Source organism: Mastigoproctus giganteus, chromosome 7 (assembly GCF_048544385.1).
Source record: "Mastigoproctus giganteus isolate SK-2022 chromosome 7, ASM4854438v1, whole genome shotgun sequence".
NCBI classification, from domain to species: domain Eukaryota; kingdom Metazoa; phylum Arthropoda; class Arachnida; order Uropygi; family Thelyphonidae; genus Mastigoproctus; species Mastigoproctus giganteus.
In genome coordinates this window covers 106674720-106694929 of record NC_143581.1, presented here as the reverse complement: position 1 = coordinate 106694929, position 20210 = coordinate 106674720, and the positions used below count along the sequence as shown (strand labels likewise).

At 38.7% G+C, this 20210-nt stretch overlaps 1 protein-coding gene across 1 annotated transcript in view; it reads right to left on the bottom strand.

Moving 5' to 3' along the window:
* Positions 1 to 20210, bottom strand: part of LOC150083132 (mitochondrial import inner membrane translocase subunit TIM14) — a 121855-nt gene that overhangs the window by 79947 nt on the left and 21698 nt on the right. The window lies entirely within an intron of this gene.

Here is a 20210-nt window from a genome sequence, read left to right as displayed (position 1 = left end):
TTCAAAAAAAGTAACCACTTTAATATAAAGAGCAGTATATAATAGTAACTGTTTTCACTTCACTTGCACATAATTATCTCATAATGAAATATCGACTCAACTTTTCCTAATACTTTACTCATTTCTTCCTGGATTTTAATATAAATTGAAATACAGCCATGCATTTCATAGGTCTTCTATCATTACCATAATAAACAAATAGTAATATTTATTTATTTATAGAAGGTGAGTATTATTATTATTATTCATTACATTTCAAACTACTATAAAAATAAAAGTATACCAGAAGAAAAGTGATTTATTTCAGTATTTAACAACCGTGTGTGTGTGTGTGTGTGTGTGTGTGTGTGTGTGTGTGTATACACACACCATGTTTGCCAGACCCAAAGATACACACTTCCATAGAAAATATTGCTGGAAAGAATGTGTCTTAGGGGTCTTTAAAATTCTCCTGTGTTTTATGGTCTCAATATATATTAGGTGCATGCAGTAATTTTTTTTTTTTTTTTTTTTAGGTCAGAATGCATATTTTGCAAACTCTAAGTTTTCAGATGATACAAAGTTGGCAGGATTGTTAATGACAGTAAAGACAGTATGTTATTGCAACAGGATCCAGAAAAGTTAGGCAGATGGGCTGAGAGTTAGTTATTTGTTAGTTATTTGGTTTTTAGGAGCATTAGCAACTAAGGCCATACTGCTCCGGGATATGCGGTGGTCATTCCCTGACCTTTCCGCATCCTCCGTATTTGGTGGTGATGGGCTCGAACCCCGGTCTAATCAAGAAGCGTGTGCTACGCACTGCTGCTCCTTCCCACCTGGCTACGGAGGCGCCAATGGATGGGCTCAGAAATGGCAACTAAAGTTTAACACTGACAAATGCAAAGTACTGCATATGGGTAGCAGTAACCCAAGAGAAACATACCCACTGTGTGGTACTACACTCAGAGAGGTAGAGAATGAAAAAGATCTGGGGGTAATTGTGCAGTCAAATATGAAGTTTTCTGAGCAATGCAGATGAGCAGGTCATGGAGTTTTGTCAATGATATATAGCAATTTTGCTAGCAGAGACAAGGAGTGATTATCCCTTTGTATAAGGCAATGGTCAGGCCACACTTTGAGTACTGCATACAGATCTGGACGCCTCATTTTAGGAAGGATGTAGAGTTGCTAGAACAAGTACAGAGAAGGGCAAAAAGATTGGCGAGAGGAACAAAGAGGGTGCTCTTACCAAGAGAGGCTTAAATTCTGCAAAACGCAGCATCTGGAGAATAGGTGCCTGTGAGGTAATCTGATTGAGGTGCATAAGGCCTTAAATGGTTTCAGCAGGCTCAGTGCTGATGGGATACTTCTGCTTGCTCAGATTAAGAACCTAAGAGAGCATAGATTCAAACAGAGCAAAGACAGTTGTAGAGTAGATGTGCAGCAGTTTGCCTTTAACCAGCGGGTAGTTGATTGCTGGAACAGACTTCCACCTGTTGTTGTGGAAGTTGACAGCTTAAATAAATTGAAGGCTGAACTAGACAAGCATTTGGAGTGACAGGATGAGTGAAATGGGAAGGTTTTTTTTTTTTTTTTTTTTGGCTGATGTTATATAAGCTTGCTTTCTTGCATCTATGCCTCTGCTAATGCTAATATTACAGAAGTAGCCAACCCTTCAGAGTATGCTTGCCACATGCAGCTCTTGTTTTAGTGTCACACTTAGAAATGTGAAAAAAAAAAAAAAAATGAGAAATGAATACAGCCAGGCCTCGCATAACGCGAGTTAGATTAACACGATTTTCAGTTAACGCTATTTGAAAAATAATACCACTTTTCACTTTACACGATGCAAATTTCCAGTTAACGCTATTTGAAAAATAATACCACTTTTCACTTTACACGATGCAAATTTCCAGTTAACACGATTTTTTTTTTTTTTTTATGTGATAGTTGAAAAAGATTTGAATTGTGCATTAAGCTTACCGTTGAGTCGTACGGTCAATAAACAAACTTTTGCCTGCTTTCCCCCTCAGTGTGTTCCATCAACCATTGTAAGAAGACATGTTACTTGTTTGTCACCTGCTAATAAAGTCAATGCACACTTGCATAAAAATTCAAATTTTTAAATGAGCCAGATGAAAATGTTACCGCGAAGGAGATAACGGTAAAAGAATTAGATGAAATCTTTCGTATCGCAGAGAACCTCAAACAAAAGGTTTGAGGTTTTCTGCGATATTTAGCATTAGCATCAGCATTAGTAGAGGCATTTGATGCAAGAAAGCACGCTTATGCAGCATCAGCCAAAAAAAAAAAAAAACCCACTTCCACTTCACCCCTCTGTTCATTCAAAATACCTGTCCAGCTGAGCCTTAAACTTAGATGGAAGTCTGTTCCACCAACCAACCACCCGCTGGCTAAAGGCAAATTTCCGCACGTCTATCCTACATCTGTCTTTCCTCAATTTGAATTTATGCCCTCTCAGGTGATTTTTCTGAGCTAGAGGAAGAATCCCATCAGCATTGAGCATGCTTAAACCATTCAAGGCCTTATACATCTCTATCAGATCACCTCGCTGGTGCCTAGTCTCCAGATACTGTAATTTGCAAAACTTAAGCCTTTCTTCATAAGAGTTCCCCTTTGTTCCATTCACTAATCTTGTTGCCCTTCTCTGTACTCGTTCCAGCAGCTCTACATCCTTCTTGAAATGAGGCCTCCAGACCTGTATACAGTACTCTAGGTGTGGCCTGACCATTGCCTTATACAATGGAATAATCACCTCCTTATCCCTGCTGGAAAAATTCCTGTATATCATTGACAATACTCCATGAGCTACTCTTGCAGCCCGTCTGCACTGCTCAGAGAACTTCATATCTGCCTGCACAACCACCCCCAAGTCCCTTTCATTCTCTACCACTGTCAGTGTAGTACCACAGAGTTGATACGTTGCTCTGGGGTTGCTGTTTCCCATGTGTAGTACTTTACATTTGTCAATGTTAAACTTCATTTTCCACCTCACAGCCCATCTGCTCAACCTTTCCAGATCCTGTTGCAGCAGCATAGTGTCAGTAGCGTCCTTGACAACCCAGCCAACCTTTGTATCGTCTGCAAACTTGGACATTAAGCTTGATATACCATCATCAATATCATTTATAAATACAGAAAACAATAATGGACCCAACACTGAGCCCTGAGGGACTCCACTAATAACATTAGTCCACGATGAGCAGTGTCCATTGATTACCACTCTCTGTCTTCTCCCCCTCAACCACCCCTTTATCCATAGCAGCAATTTGCCTCCAATGTCACACTGCTCCAATTTGTGTAGCAGTCTTCATTGTGCAACAGTATCAAAAGCCTTTCTAAGATCCAAGTATATAATATCAAAGTTATTCCCTGCATCCAGTTCCTTTGTGACTGCATCATAGTATCCAATCAAGTTGGTCAGGCAAGACTTCCCCTTAACAAAACCATGCTGTGTCTGAGCTATAACTGAAGTCTTGTCTAAATGATCCTGCAGTGCTTCTTTAACCAGTGCCTCCATTAATTTTCCTGGAACAGAAGTTAAGCTCACAGGTCTATAATTACTTGTGTCAGCCTTTGATCCTCCTTTGTGAATTGGGGTCACATTTGCACATTTCCAGTCTATGGGTACCTCCCCTGAGCCCAAGGAAGCTCTCATAATTATGGCTAAGGGTTTGCTTACTTCCTTTGCTGCCTCCTTTAATATAACTGGATAGATCCCATCCACCCCGGGTGCCTTTCTTGTGTTTATCTTCAACAGTTTCTCCTCCACTTTACTCCCAGTTATTTCAAGATTCTGTAGCTTACTGCTAGAGTTGAATACACCTCTGGCATTCCCCTCGCTGAATAACTCCTCATGTGTGAATGTCGATGCAAAATATTCATTTAGTTTGTTAGCTACCTGAGCAGGATCATCAATAGTTGACCCATCAATATCAAGTGGACCAATCTGATTCATCCCCTTCCTTCTAGAGTTTACATAAGTAAAGAACTCTTTGCTGTTTTTCTTTGTATCCCTTGCCAAGGATTTCTCGTAATCTGCCTTCGCCTGCCTAACCTCCTTTGTAACTTGGTTGCATATGAGGTTAGGCAGGTTATTTATTTCGCCAGGGCCCAGAGAAGATTGTTGTCGTCTATAGGAAATTGATTGATGAAAAGAGAAAGGCAACACTGTTCAAATATTTCCGCAACAGTCATTTCTCATTGTGTATTTTATGTCAGAGGTTCCCAAACTTTCTCGGTTCACGGCGCCCGGAGTGTGTCAGTAATTTTTTCAAGGGGCACCCAGACCAAAAGAAATACCTAACAGTTCCGTCCAAACAACTTAATAAGAAATGCTGAAACTGTGAATTACCTCGAGCTAGTAGTTCGTGCGGTGTCCGACAGATGTCTAGTATCACTGTGTTTCCCTCGAAAATTTAAAATATTCCGCGACGCGCAGTTTGGGAGCTGCTGTTTTATGCAATAAACATTTAATTCCATAATTATTTTCATTATCTTTTTACATTGTATACAGTTAAAAAGTTATTTAAAAGGTATTTTTAAATTTTTTTATGGATATTCCAGAAAGTCAAGGACCAATTATAATTTTTCCTATTGTTTATTATATTTGATTAACGCGTTTCCATTTTGCGCAATGCGCTCGCGGGACGAATTAATCGCGTTAATCGAGGCCAGCCTGTATATTGTTTAAATTCCACTTTTATTGACAAAAATTATAACTCAGATTTTTATGTGATGAAAACCCATACTTCACATTTACTACTTTTCAGCACACATTTAAACACTTATGACATCAATGAGCTTCTTGTGACACTGATTCTGTAGGAACAAACATTTATTCATTAATCTATATTAAATTTATTTTATAAATGTAATGGCACACAAAGCACTTTCAACACAATATGTGACACACACACACGCACACTGCTGGAAAAGGTTGGCGACTCCTAGTTATTGCTTAGAATATCCAAGTGAGGTCGCACTAGACCTCATCATCTGTTTAAATGGTATAAAAAAAAACCACTTCTTTTTAGAAATTATTAATTTTCAATATATGATACACTGCCTACCTATCCCTCCCCAGCTTCCTCCTGCTGAGATCTAGACAACCTTAGTAGAATCAGTAATTCTACTACAGGGTATCCACGTTATCTGAGGATAATTGGTTCCAGAAAATTCCACTTAAAAGGAGGACCAAATTTTCGTAATGTGTATTTCTACATAGTAAAAAATGGATTGAAGGAACTGAAAAATGAGACAATTATTATATTAGACATTTTTCATTATAATATGTTGAACAACGTAAGGTTAATACAGTTATACTATTTTCCAGTTTTATGAATAAAGAGTGAATCCAAGAGGTTTTTTTTTTTGCTGTATTTTTTCAGATAAAACTGTTACAGTCTTTAACTTCATGCTTAACTTTTGCTGCATGATCATGAAGTGGGTCGTTCTCGTAAAAATATTCAAGTGCCCGATCAATTTTCTCAAGAGTTTCCTTTAATTCTTTAATTTTCAAACCTTAATCCTTTGGTGATTCCATCATCACATCATCATTTTCAGCTTCCTCCTCTGTGGGTAGTTGGTGTAATTCTGCTAGTAATTCTTATTTGTAAGTGGTTTTGCACTTGATTCACGCAATTGTGCAATATCCCCATCATCAACTTCATGGAATTCTGCTTCTTTTGCAAGACTTAAAATTTCATTTTGTAATTCAGTCATGTTGCATTCTTCATATTAACGAACAGCATCACGGTATAAATTTTTCAATGAACTATTCATTAATCTACACAAAATTTCTTCCCAAGCTTCTACAATCATTTTTATACTGTGCAGAATATTAAAACTTTTTCCAAAAACCCTCCACATTATTTCCTATGCTTGTATCAGTTTCAGAAATTAATCCTCGTAACTGCGGGGACTCGGATACTGGGAACCCCTGCATAATAAGCAGTGCTTTGCCAGTGGCTAAGTTATAATCTATCCAGTTCAATTAAAGGATGCAGCAAAGAAAGTAAGCAAACCCTCAGCAATAATTATGAGAGTTTCCTTGGACTCAGGGGAGGTACCTATGGACTGGAGATGTGCAAATGTGACCCCAATTCACAAAGAAGGACCAAAGGGTGATTACAAACCTGTTAGTTTAACTTCTGTTCCAGGGGAATTAATAGAGACACCGGTCAAAGAAGCACTATAGGATCATCTAGACAAGACTTCAGTTACAGTTCAGACACAGCATGGGCTTGTTAAAGGGAAGTCTTATCTGACCAATTACACTGGTAACTATAATGTGGTCACAAAGGAACTGGATGCAAAGAATAATTTTGATATCATATACTTGGATCTTAGGAAGGCTTTTGATAGTGTTGCACATGGAAGACTGCTGTACAAATTGGAGCATTGTGGCATTGGGGGCAAATTGCTGCTATGGATAAAGGGATAGTTGAGTTGGAGCAGACAGAGAGTGGTAATCAATGGACACTGCTCATCGTGGACTAATGTTATTAGTGGAGTTCCCCAGGGTTTGGTGTTGGGTCCATTGTTGTTTTCTGTATTTATAAATGATACTGATGATGGTATATCAAGCTTAATGTCCAAGTTTGCAGACGATACGAAGGTTGGCAGGGTTTTTAAGGACACTAATGACAGTATGCTGCTGCAACAGGATCTAGAAAAATTGAGAAGATGGCTGAGAGGTGGCAAATGAAGTTTAATATTGACAAATGTAAAGTACTACATATGGGAAGCAGTAACCCCAGAGTAACGTATCAACTCTGTGGTACTACACTGACAGTGGTAGAGAACAAAAAGGACCTGGAAGTAATGGTGCAGGCAGATATGAAGTTTTCTGAGCAGTGCAGACAGTCTGCAAGGTCATGGTGTCTTGTAAACGATATACAGGAATTTTTATAGCAGGGATAAGGAGGTGATTATCCCCTTGTATAAGGCAATGGTCAGGCCCCACCTTGAGTACTGTATACAGGTCTGGAGGCCTTATTTTAAGAAGGATGTAGAGCTGTTGGAACAAGTACAGAGAAGGGCAACAAGATTAGTGAATGGAACAAAGGGTTGCACTTACAAAGAAAGGCTTAAGTGTTGCAAATTACAGTGTCTGGAGACTAGGCACCTGCAAGGTGATCTGATTGAGGTGTATAAAGCCTTAAATGGTTTGAGCATGCTCAATGCTGATGGGATTCTTCCACTTGCTCAGAATAATCACCTGAGAGGGCATAAATTCAAATTGAGGAAAGACAGATGTAGGATAGATGTGCGGAAGTTTGCCTTTAGCCAGCGGGTAGTTGGTTGGTGGAACAGACTTCCATCCTTTGTTGTGGAAGTTGATAGCCTAAATAAATTTAAGGCTGGCTGGACAGGTATTTGGAACGAACGGAGGGGTGAAATAGGAGCTTTTTTTTTTTTTTTTGGCTGATGCTGCATAAGCTTGCTTTCTTGCATCATATGCCTCTACTAATGCTAATGCCACAGATTTATAGACAAGATTAATTATCTCTATTAGAGACTACCCTGACTTCTAATCTCTCACAGCATAAGCACATCAGAAATGTTGCCTTCCTCTGCATCTAAAAAAACTGGGTTTTCTCTTTTGCTCTTGGCATTACTTTTCTTCTGTTTGTTTGTTTGTTTGTTATTTGGTTTTTAGGAGCATTAGCAACTAAGGCCATATCGCTCTGGGGATATGCGGTGGTCATTCCCTGACCTTTCCACATCCTCCGTATTTGGTCGTCATGGGCTCGAACCCCGGTCTAATCAAGAAGCGTGTGCTACGCACTGCTGCTCCTGCCCTCCTGGCTATGGAGGCACCTACTTTTCTTCTAAATAACTACTCACTCTGCACAAATTGAAAATCTGGCCTACCACTGAATAATGTTTCCACATCTGGCATAATGTCCACAAAACCTCTCGGGATTCTAGACTCCAATCAAAAGAGAACAGTCAGATTAATTAATTACCAGTGTCTTACAACATCTCTCCACCCTCCATCTCATAGATGTACTGCTTCTGCTGTTTGCCTTTTCTATACATATTCCCATGGGCACTGTTCTTCTGAATTGGTTTCTGAAATACCCCCCCTTCCCCCAAAAAAACCATTTGTATAGTTAGTTAGATTTTGTCTGTCACTAAGCATTTCAAAGAGTTGCTCATCCATCTGCGCTGAGATGACCTCACAATGTTGCCCTTTCAATGATGTCCATTGAAGTTGCCCAAAAAGGGTTGGCAACTGCAGAATAACATCTTTGAGTTCAAAAATAGTATATGAATGATTGGGCAATAGGTAGATTAAAACAAGTGTCGAAGTAATACCAATCATTACACATATAGCAACAGCTTCAATGGAAGCTTGTAAAAGAATGCATCTGCAAAGTACGCGTGTATTTAGGAGTATGGCTACCCCTCCATGAGCATTATTTGTATCAGCTGTCTTGCCTAAAAAGCAAGACAGCTATCTTGCCTAAAAAGAATATAATTTTTAACTGAGAGAGAGAGAGAGATACATGCGGTGCTGAATTTGTCTCTTGTAAGCAGATGCCTACAGGATGATAACAACTGATTAGCTCATGGATGTCACCAATGTTACTGCGACGTCCTCTACAGTTCCACTGTATTGGTGCATTATTTAATTTTGGTACATTAAGATGGTTCAGACTTTTTTTTATTCCCAGACAGTTTATGGCGATTGAGCTTCATCTTCTCTCTTCTTGAAAAGATTGGGCATCCAGTATCCATGTTATCTTCTGTGTGAAGATCTAGGCCAGGTTCATGAGTCGGCAGTGTTATCGATATCCACATTTATGAATGTAATATTGTTCATCTTAGTTGGAGCTGAATCAATTTTCAGTTTTTTAACATCTGATGTTTGTGTGATGCAGTTGATGGAACTGTGACGAGTATTGTTGGCTCTGTCTATTACCTTCTGTTCCTTAGGAGTGTTTCGTGGATGATGAGAGCATTGATCAGGCCCAATCTACAATGGATATGGTTGGGGGAACTGAGACCTCAGTTTGTGTTGCCATTGACCAATATTTTTGCATTGCTACTGCATATGTGTTTTTGGCAGCTTTCTGTTCTATCCTATACATCTAAATTTTTTTGTTTTCTAGAGTTCACAGGATTTGGAGTAGATTGGATGTTCACCTTTGTAATCTGGGCAGTGCAGTGTTTTAGCACTGCAGTCTGTTAATCGTATGTGCTTTTGACCCACAGTTTGGGCAGACTATATCTCCTCAACAAACCATTTGCAAGTAACCAAATTTTTGGCACTTGTATCTTATAGGATTCAAAATATAAGGTCATACTTGACAGTTGAGCCTGCTTTGACACTGGATGGTAAGATAGGTGTGCCAAATGTCGGGATGATGTTGCATTTGGCAATAAAATCTCCGCATCTTTCGTGATCATGATGCATTTGACTTATATAACTTTTTGGTTTTTCAATTCCTGGACCAGTTCATCTTCTGTTACATTGATCAGGTCCCACTATGCAATACCCCCTTAGAGGTATTTAATGTTGCATGTGGGTTTACCTGCATGGGCAGTCCACCGAACATTGTTAGTTTCATCAGAGTCTAATATTTATGACTCAACAGTTTCAACCAACAGATTTGAGTCTTCTGACCATTTTGGATGAACCTACTACATTTTCTAAGCATTTCTTATAAAAAAATGGCGATAGAGTGCTCATAGATTTGTCTATAGAGAATGTAAGATATGGAATGATAGGCATTCCTGTTGTTGTGTGTCCTTACAGAGTTTTTATTTCATGTGTTATAGTCAGTTTCATGGTCAGCTTTGCTGACAGTGCCAGATGAGCACCTATGCTGCTCAAGTGCCAGATAGTCGTCGTAATCTATAGTTAGCTCACTTTTTGCCCTGGGGTGTTAATTTCCCTCCCAAGTTTCCAGCCCTGCCACAGGGAGGCAGGAGCACTGCCACTAGGAGGCCAAGTGGTTGGAACAGTTAGTTGGCTTATAAAGAAATTAATTTATGTAATAAAAAAGAGAGATGGATTTCCTTTCTCTGTTCTTACTTGTGACTTTTCAAGTATATAACTAGTTTATAAATGAACTGCCGAGAAAAAACTATAAAACTTAAAAGAACTTTTATCGCTGAGAAAATTAGTTAGGTTATTCACACCAGAAATGTTTGACCTCGAATTTCCTTATCACCCAGGGCATAAAAAAGATGGATTCTGAGTCATAAATCTGGAGAGTTGAAGTTATTGTAGTTATCTTCCTTGATCCCTGCTTGTGCTGATTCACACTTAGGTGGTCACTTCCAGTACACTAGATGAAGTGTTTCAGGCCTTGCACATGGGGGAGGTATACCCAGGGTTACTAACAGTGCCACCATTGTGAAGGTGCAAGTAGAGGATTTCGCTGCACAGAACAATTGCACTTCACTCAAATTCAGCCCACCTGAATATCAGTTACTTCAGCATTTTTGACTCTGCATATATAACCCTAGCCTGTTATATATGAATGTCAGTGACAAGCCTCACAGACAAGTTTAGATTAGATTTAAATTAGACTTAAATTTATATTTAGTTTAGATTCGGTTTGTCTTATCCTCATGGTAGTATTTTATTGTTTGATTTCAAAAGAGTGCAAGTCATTGACCAATACTGTTTTCAAACTAAATGGCAAGTTCCTACAGCAGCCATGAAATCGACGAAACCATAATAGATGTCTTAATCAGTTTAATCTTAGTCTTCATCATAATAATCGTTTTTGAGGACGAGTGTTTCCTGTGCGGACGTGCCTTTCTGCCGCTCTTGGAACAGAGAAGTTTTTTCTGATTTATTTTCTGCTTTATTAGTTTAAATTGACATATTAACTTATTTCTAGAGTAGCTTTATATTCCTATTTACGGTACTTAAAGTTAAAGTAACTTAGATAGAGATTTGTAGGTATTACTTAGTATCGGAAAGGGTATCAAATCCACGTGTTTACCGTTCATAAACAGCCGCCATTGTACGTGAAAATTAATCAGTAAAATCTATTAATCTTGTCGAACTTCATTGGCAATTAAATTGTACTTTTAACTATACATATAACCACTTAGGTTACGGAACATAAATAATTAGTAAAATAAATAATTAATACATAACTTGATACGGAAGTTACATAAAGGAATTTCGTAGATAACACTCGTTACTGAAACGCGATACAGCATATCTGGAATTCGATAGCATTAGCTTTGTTTAGTATAGTGCATAATATAATATTGTCAATTAATCAGTAGATCTATTAATCTTGTTAAACTTCATTGTCAATTAAATTGTACTTTTAACTATATATATATATATAACGACTTAGAGTACAAACGTAACAAATAATTAATACATACTTGATACGGAAGTTATATAAAGGGAACTCGTATATAACACTCGATACTGAAAAATAAATATAGCGTTATAACTGTGTTAAGATACAAGTTTAAGGTTTTAATTTTGTTCTGGAATTGTAATTTTATTGACATTTAAATCGAAATCATGACTCTGACCAGAGCAGCAAAGCAAAAGGCTCAAGCTAACGGGAGTGCTGTGACTCAGGGGAGAACTGAGGGGGGCAGTTGCCCTCTGAATCACAGCCTTTTACGATGCACTGTTTGCTTGATGTTTGCGGCGCAATCGGGTACGGGACATGATACTGCCATGGGGGATGTCTTTGTGTGTGCACGATGCAAGGAGTGCAAGGAAATTAGGCGACAACTCGGCGTTGTTATGGGCCTATATGAGACCTTGAAGGACAAGGTGGATGCCCTCGAAGGAAATAAATTGAGGGGCCCATCAAGCTCTCAGCTGCCCACATCAGCGCCAGAGCTTGCACTTGGTCATCTTGCAACACAGAGGCAGCCCCCAAGGCAGAATGCGCTGGTCCCACAGGAACTAGTAGTTGTTGGTGACTCTATAGTCAGGGAAACGGGGAACATGCTTTGTAAAAAGGATAGGTGGAACAGGACCAGGGTATGTCTGCCAGGGGCAAAGGTTGATGACGTTGTAGAGCAGATATCATCTTTTAAGGGCACAAAAGGTGATATAGTTGTACACGTTGGCACTAATGATATTAAGAGTAGGAGACCAGCGGAATTACTTAACAAGTACAGGTCACTGTTGAAAAAAAGCCGTGAAGTAGGGTTGAATTTGAAAGTGTCTGCAATTCTGCCCAGACACGATAGGAGGGAGTATATGATGAGAGCCTTGTCGATCAATTCGGCCCTGGAAAGATTGTGCAAGGCTCAAGGGGTAGAATTTTTTTCAGCCTGGAATGTACTTGTTAACAGGAGAGATTGCTTCTACAGGGATGGGATACACTTAAATAGAAAGGGTGCAAGAATATTTGCTGATGCTATCGAGGCAGTGTTAGGTGGGATCGATGCCGGATAGATATGCGGAAATTTGCCTTTAGCCAGCGGGCAGTTGGTTTGTGGAATAAACTCCCATCGCTTGTTGTTGAAGTTGATAGCCTAAACAAATTTAAGGCTCAGCTGGACAGGTATTTCGAACGAACGGAGGGGTGAAATGGGAGTAGTGGTTTTTTTTTTTTTTTTTTTTGGCTGATGCTGAATAAGCTTGCTTTCTTGCATCATATGCCTCTACTAATGCTAATGCTAATCTAATATTATTTTATTGTTCATTTTTCACATTTCAGATATTTATGATTACTATGTGTTATTTTATTTGGGTAATTACTGCTGTATATTCTTTTTGAGTTTATAACATCATTGTCGGTTAGAGTAAAATCTCATAAATTCAGAATCCTCGGAGACATGGCATATTCTTGATTTTTAAAAATTCCGGTTTTTTGAAGGTTATGTATATAGCCTAAGTATTCAGGGATAATTCATTGTTTTTATTAGATAATACAGTAGCTCTGATCCCTATAATACCCACAGGATGATAGTTGCAAGCACAATATACAGGTAGCCCTTGATTTATGCTGGGGTTAGGTTCCTGGGGGAATCGGCACAAATGGAACCCTTTATATCATGGAGTCAATAGGAAATCACAGGGTTAGGTTCCAGGCACGAAAAATTGTACCTGCCACTTTGCATCAACTGTTTTATTTTATCAGCATTCTTCATAATTGTAGTAATAGTCGATGGAGACATATTCATAGCCTGCATCTTATTTTCCAATGTGATAGGTCATGCCTTTTTCATGCTTTCATTTACACTAGGATTCATTTATTTAAGCTATCAACTTCCACGACGACAGATGGAAGTTTGTTCCAGCAATCAACTACCCACTTGCTAAAGGCAAATTTCCACACATCTATTCTACAACTGTCTTTCCTCAATTTGAATTTATGCCCCCTCAGGTTCGTAATCTGAGCAAGAGGAAGAATCCCATCAGAACTGAGTCTGCTCAATCTATTCAAGGCCTTATACACCTCAATCAGATCACCTTGCAGGTGCCTATTCTCCAGCACTGCAATTTGCAGAACTTAAGCCCTTCTTCGTAAGAGGACCCCTTTGTTCCCCTCGCCAATCTTGTAGCCCTTCTCTGTACTCGCTCAAGAAATTCTACATCCTTCCTAAAATGAGGCCTTCAGACCTGTACGCAGGTCTGAAGGCCTCAAGGCGTGGCTTGACCATTGCCTTATACAAAGGGATAATCATCACCTTTTCCCTACTAGCAAAATTCCTGTATATACCATTGACAACAACCCATGACCGGCTCCGGTAGCACGTCTGCTCTGCTCAGAAAACTTCATATCTGACTGCACAATTATTCCCAGGTATTTTTCATTTTCTACCACCCTAAGTGTAGTACCACATAGTTGGTATGTATTGTATTGAACGTATTGAATTGAATTGAATTGTATTTATGTATTGAAATTGTTCAATATTTTTTAACATGATGTATAATAGTGCAATATGATTTCAGCAATCAAATCAGCTTAAAAACTAAATAACACTACATACATAATAGTATTACATACTAAACTGTGAACTGGTATTGAATGTCTTGCAAAATGAATGATTTTATACATTGAAAATACAATTATATACAGTTTGGGAAATATGTAAAACAGAAAGAAACTAGCATTTACAAATTATCAAAGGTTCATAATGCACAAATTCGACACCTGAGGTGTGTTTTTTTTTTTTTTTTTTAAGTCTGGCATGAGTGGTCAGGTAGCAGAAGTGCAGAAGCACATGCTCTTTAAGTGGACCATGGTTCAAGGCTACACAACTGCTAAATACAATTAATGATTGTATTCGCATTTATGGTTTATTGTAAACTCCTCTGATCTGGTGGTCAGAGGAGTTTACAGTATTATTATTTCAACTACCCTCAGAGAAATATTCAAGATGGTCATGGTTTTTGAATCCTGGATTTCTGAACATCTGCTGTAGTTATTGTGCTGTTATTTAAGTTTTAAAGATGTCTTTTCAAATAATGACATCAGCAGTCAAAGTGAAATGACTAGCAAGAAATAAAGATGAATAAGGAATTTTGATATACACTGAGTGATCACTGAATTATGACCACCGCTATGAAACCTGAATACGACCCACTGACCACGTGAGGTAAGAGAGTGCAAAGTTAATCAACTTATGTAGCATAGATAAGGTGTCAAAGGTTCAGTAGGTAGTAAAATTCTGAGCATGATGGGTAAAAGGATTTATCGGACTTTGATAAAGGACAGATTGTTGGTGCTCAACGAGTTGGTGCCTCGATTTCCCAAACAGCTGAACTGGTGGGGTGTTCAAGAGCCGTCGTAGTTAAAGTGTACCAGGACTGGCATCAAAATGGTGAAGCAATGACCCAATGGCAAAACTGCAAAGGTCAGTGAAAGGTTGATGTTAGAGGTGAGCGCTAAATCTGACGACTCGTACAGGCGAACAGGTGCAGCACTGTTGAAGAGTTGACTACCCAATACAACATGGGCCAACCCGGAACAATATCTGGCATGACTATGCGTCACACGCTCGCACATGGGCTATAACCAGCAGACGCATAAAAGACTTGCCTGGTGGAAAGAGCATGCAAGTTGGACGTTAGAAAACTGGAAGGTGTGCTGGTTAGATGAGTCACATTATTTACTCCACACCGTGGATGGTCGTGTACGAATTTGGGGTCAACAACACGAGGCTCTTGATCCATCATGCATGGTATCAAAAGTGCAGGCCGGTGGAGGCAGTTGTAAAGTGTGGGGCATGTTTCACTAGCAGGAACTTGGACCCCTGGTGCACGTGGAACAACGTATCAGTGGTCTCTACTATCATCAACTACTTGCTGACAGTGACACTCCGTTATGTTACACTTTTCCCGAATGGCGATGGTGTCTTCCAAGATGACAATGCGCCAAGCCATCGGGCACTTGTTGTGCAGGAATGGTTTGAGGAACTCAGTTCTGACTTCCAGCATATCAATTGGCCTCCGAACTCCACCGATATCAATCCCATAGAGCGCTTGTGGGACACTATGGAAAGGCATATCAGGTGTCTGGATACACCAATCACCTTCATACCTGCATTGCTGACCACATTACACACAGCTTGGTTGGCCATACCTCCCGAATGCTTCCGACATCTTGTTGAATCAATACCACGTCGGACAGCTGCTGTAATGAGGGCAAAAGGAGGACCTACAAAGTATTAGGTCATCATCATCATCATCATCATCAGCCATTTTCAATCCACTGCAGGATGAAGGCCTCTCCAGCAAGTTTTCAGTTCCTTCTGTTTTGAGCACTGGCCATCCATTTACTACTCAAAAACTCATGAATTTCATCTATCCATCTCCGCCTTTGTCTTCCAGGTTTTCTTCTAGCTCCTCTTGGGTACCATTCTGTTATTTTCTTAGTCCATCTGTCATCATGTCTTCGAGCTATGTGTCCTGCCCAAGACCATTTTAGTTCTTTAGTTTTGATAAGAATGTCCTTTACTTGAGTTTGCTGCCTAATCCATGTGTTTCTCTTCTTATCTAACAGTCTGATTCCCAATATAATTCGTTCCATTCTTCGCTGTGTAGTTCTTAGCTTCTCTTCCATTCTTTTGGTGAGTGCCCAAGTTTCACTTCCATAAGTCATGGTGGGGAATATACATTGATTCATTATTTTACGTTTCAGACAAACTGGGATATTGCTCTTCACTATGTGACTATATTTCCTGAATGCTATCCATCCAAAATTTATTCTTCTCTTGACTTCCAGCCATTTATCATTATTACAGCTAATAAATTGTCCCAGATAAGTATATGACTCCACCTTTTCAATTACTGCTCCTTCAATCATTATTTCCCTTTCCGTGGCATACTTGTTCATCATTACTTTTGTTTTAGCCGTATTCATCTTTAGTCCAAAATCCTTACTAACTGTGCATAACTGATTAAGATTTTCCTCTAATTCTTTGGGATCGTGGCTTATGACCACAATGTCATCTGCAAATCGTAAATGGTTTAGGCACTCTCCGTTCACATTGACTCCTTTCTGCGACCAGTCTAATCTTCTGTAAGCTTCCTCAAGGGCAGCAGTAAACAGCTTCGGAGATATTGTGTCTCCTTGTCGAACTCCTTTCTCGATTTTAAATTTCCTACTGTCTTTGTCTAGTCTAATAAAGGATGTAGCACTCTCATATATTTTCTTCAAAATCATAATATATGGAGTATCTATGCCTTGTCTTTCCAGTGCCCGAAACATTGCCTTATGCTGTATGGAGTCAAATGCCTTTTCATAATCCACAAATGCTAGGCATAATGGTGTTTTATATTCATTTGCTTTCTCCATTAGCTGTGATATTACGTGAAGGTGATCCATAGTTGAGAATCCTGTCCGAAAGCCAGCTTGCTCTTTCGGTTGATTCTCATCAAGTATTCTTTCTAATCTGTTAGTAATGACCCTTGTGAACAACTTGTAGATATGGGATAACAAGCTAATTGGTCTATAATTTCCAATTTCTGATTTATCTCCTTTCTTATGCAGCAAAACTATGATTGCATTATTCCACTGCTTAGGCATCACACCTTTTCTAATGTACTTTGTGAAGAGCCTTGCCAGTTTTTGTGTTATGTCTCTTCCTCCCAATTTTAACAACTCTACAGTAACTTCATCTTCCCCCGGGGCTTTCCGATTCTTCATTTTCTTCAATGCATGTTCTACCTCATCAGGAAGAATATCGGGTATGTCGTATGTGTTGCTACTTTGCAATCCATCTTCCCCACTGCTGGTATCATTCCCTCGCTCCTTGTATAATTCTCTATAGTAGTCTTCTGCTATTTGAATTATGCCTTCTCCGCTGTTTATAAGTACACCATCGCTATTCTTCAGTTTCAGTATCATTTGTCTTTCTGTATTACTGCTCATGGCTGCTGATTTAAATCCTTTGTTTTCCCTTAATGCTTGTTCTACTTTTCTTGTGTTAAATCTTCTTATGTCATCTCTGAGTCTCTTTCTAATGGCTTTGCATAACTCAGTATACTCAATTTTCTCCCTGTCAGTGTTTTTCTTGCTCTTCATTTGTCGTCTTTGGTTCATCATGACAAGTGTTTCTTGACTAATTTTTTCTTCTTTGGATTTCTGTTTCCCTATAGGTTTCTTGGGCTTTATCATTTTCAGAAAGTTGTAATATTCCTCGTCGATATCTTGGTCCTGAGCAGTCTGCAGAAGCTCAAACTTGTTCTTAAGTTCCAGTACATACTGCTTTTTCTCCTCCTCTGTTATTTCAAAGACCTTTGTATTATTTACTCGAGTCAGTTTTTTCCTTTCCTTTCCTACATCTATATCAAGTGTACATCTTACCATTCTGTGATCACTTCCAACATTTACCTTATTCAGGACGGTAACATCATTCACAATATATCTTCTGTTAGTGAGGATGAGGTCGATTTCATTAGTTGTTAATCCATTTGGACTCTTCCATGTCCACTTTCTGTTCACCCTTTTCTTGAAAAAAGTGTTCATTACTGACATTCCTTGAGATTCTGCAAATTCCACAAGTCTTTCACCTCTTTTATTTCTTTCACCAATTCCAAAATTTCCTATAGTTCCTCTTTCTGCGCTGTTTTGCCTTTTTCCAACCTTAGCATTGAAGTCCCCCATAATAATAGTGTAGTGGGTTTTCTGCTCATCTAGAAGACTCTCAATTTCAGTGTACATTTCTTCAACCTCTTCATCATCATGGCTCGATGTTGGTGCATAAATCATTATGATCTTTAGCTTGTACCTCTTAGAAATCTTGAGTATTAGTCTTGACACCCTTGGTGATGTACTTTTGAATTCCAAAATGTTGTTTTTAAAATCTTTATGGACCAGAAACCCAACTCCACCTTCACTCCTTTCACTGTTTCCATTGGTGTACAGCAGATTTCCACTTGATAAACTTATAAGTGATTCATTTCTTCTTCTTGTTTCAGCCAAACCGATGATATTCCAATTCACATTTTCTAATTCCTTTTCCAGCTCTAATATCCTGTCTTCACCGATGAGTGATCGTACGTTATAACAGGCCAAGTTCAATTTCCGTGCATGGCAGCCTGGTCGTACCCAGAGATTCTTAGCACCCTCTGCCTCCACTCTGATCCTCTCGCTGCCGTAAGAGGGAGAGTGAAAGCTGCTGGGGACTGAGGGCCCATTTGTATTGTTGTGCTCTCATTGCTGGAGGGTTTGGTCTTTTCCTCTTCACGCTGACCAGGCGTCTTGAAGAGAACCACTCTACACGTTCGTTGCCACCTAAGTGACATAACAGGGCTTACCATCGAGAAGGTGTGCATGAGTGGATTTTAGGGAGGCAGGCCAACCGGACTTCTCCTAAATCTTCTGTAATAGAGATATTGGATCCATCAGTGTTTTAGGCTGAGTGTCTGATAACACACAGGATACCTGTTCCCCTCTAAGCCCCAAGTATTAGGTAGGTGGTCTTAATTCAGTGATCACTCAGTGTATATAAGCAGTTCAAAATAAAACAGGCAGGCTTCACTGTTAATTACTTTATGCTTATTATTCAAGCAAGAAAGTAAGTCTCTACTAAAAATACTGGTAGTAAGTAGCTGTTCTTGCTATTCAAAATATTTTGAAAATTTTTATAACATTTGTATAAAAGTTTTTTTGTACATTTTTTTTTAACTCTTTTATAAAAAAGGTAACCAAAATTCTTACATTAGTCTGCTGCATTTCTCCCCTTTTTTACCTCTTAAATTTGATTTGCCTCAGATGGTTTTTCAGTCTGCCTACAGCATAATAATATGTAGCAAAATGGAGATTTACCACCACTACTGCTCTGACAAGTGCACTGGTTGATCCTCTATGCAACAGAAAATTTTTAAAAAATGAACATTCAACTTTTAGCATTCCTCCATTATGGTCCTCAGCTTCAATTTGCATCACTAACAGCTGTTTAATCAGAGAAGTATAGCCATAAAAAAAAAAAATCCAAATTGGTGCAGAAAATGTGCCATGCCTGTGTATGATTTTCCACCCACAGTTTTGATTTCAGCTGCAATTTCTCATGCTGTGCACTGGGAGCAAATTTTTTTTTTTTTTTTTTTTTTTGGATAACACTACTACAAGATATTATTTCTTATTCTCCAATGTAATCTCAGAATTATGAAGAGAATTATAAGAACAGAATTATGAGGTACACCATTTTAAACTTTTTTACCATGCCCTGACAGCTATTATTATTATTATTATTATTATTATTAGCTATATGGTGCAAGGAGGCCTGAGACTTACTTATGCTGCATCAGCCAAAAAAATTTCTAAATTACCCTGAGAGAGAGAGAGAATTACCAAGAAAGAGAAAAATTATTATATCCAGCTCAGAATGCCTGGTGTGCCAAGCCCATACTCACCAGATGTGAGCCCCTGGGGTAAAATATATAGCTGATATTATGTGCATTTCAATTGTGGGTAGAAAACTATTCCCACATCTATCGTGTTGTGAACATTAAAATGTTTTTAAAAAATATATAATTATTTGATTAAAAAACATAGTAGTTTTTAAAAAAAGTAACTAATGATGTTAAGAATGAATGACTATAGAATTGGGCACAAAGGGGAAAAAAAAAATTAATAAGAAATAATGTAGAAAGCAAGGAATGCTAACTAATACCACAAAATAATTAATTTGGCAAATTAATGCTAATTTCCATTCATGAACATGGCTTCTATGGAATGGTTAGCATTCCTTTGTTCCTACACAATAGTCTCAGAGAATTACCACGTATGTCTTAATAGTAATGA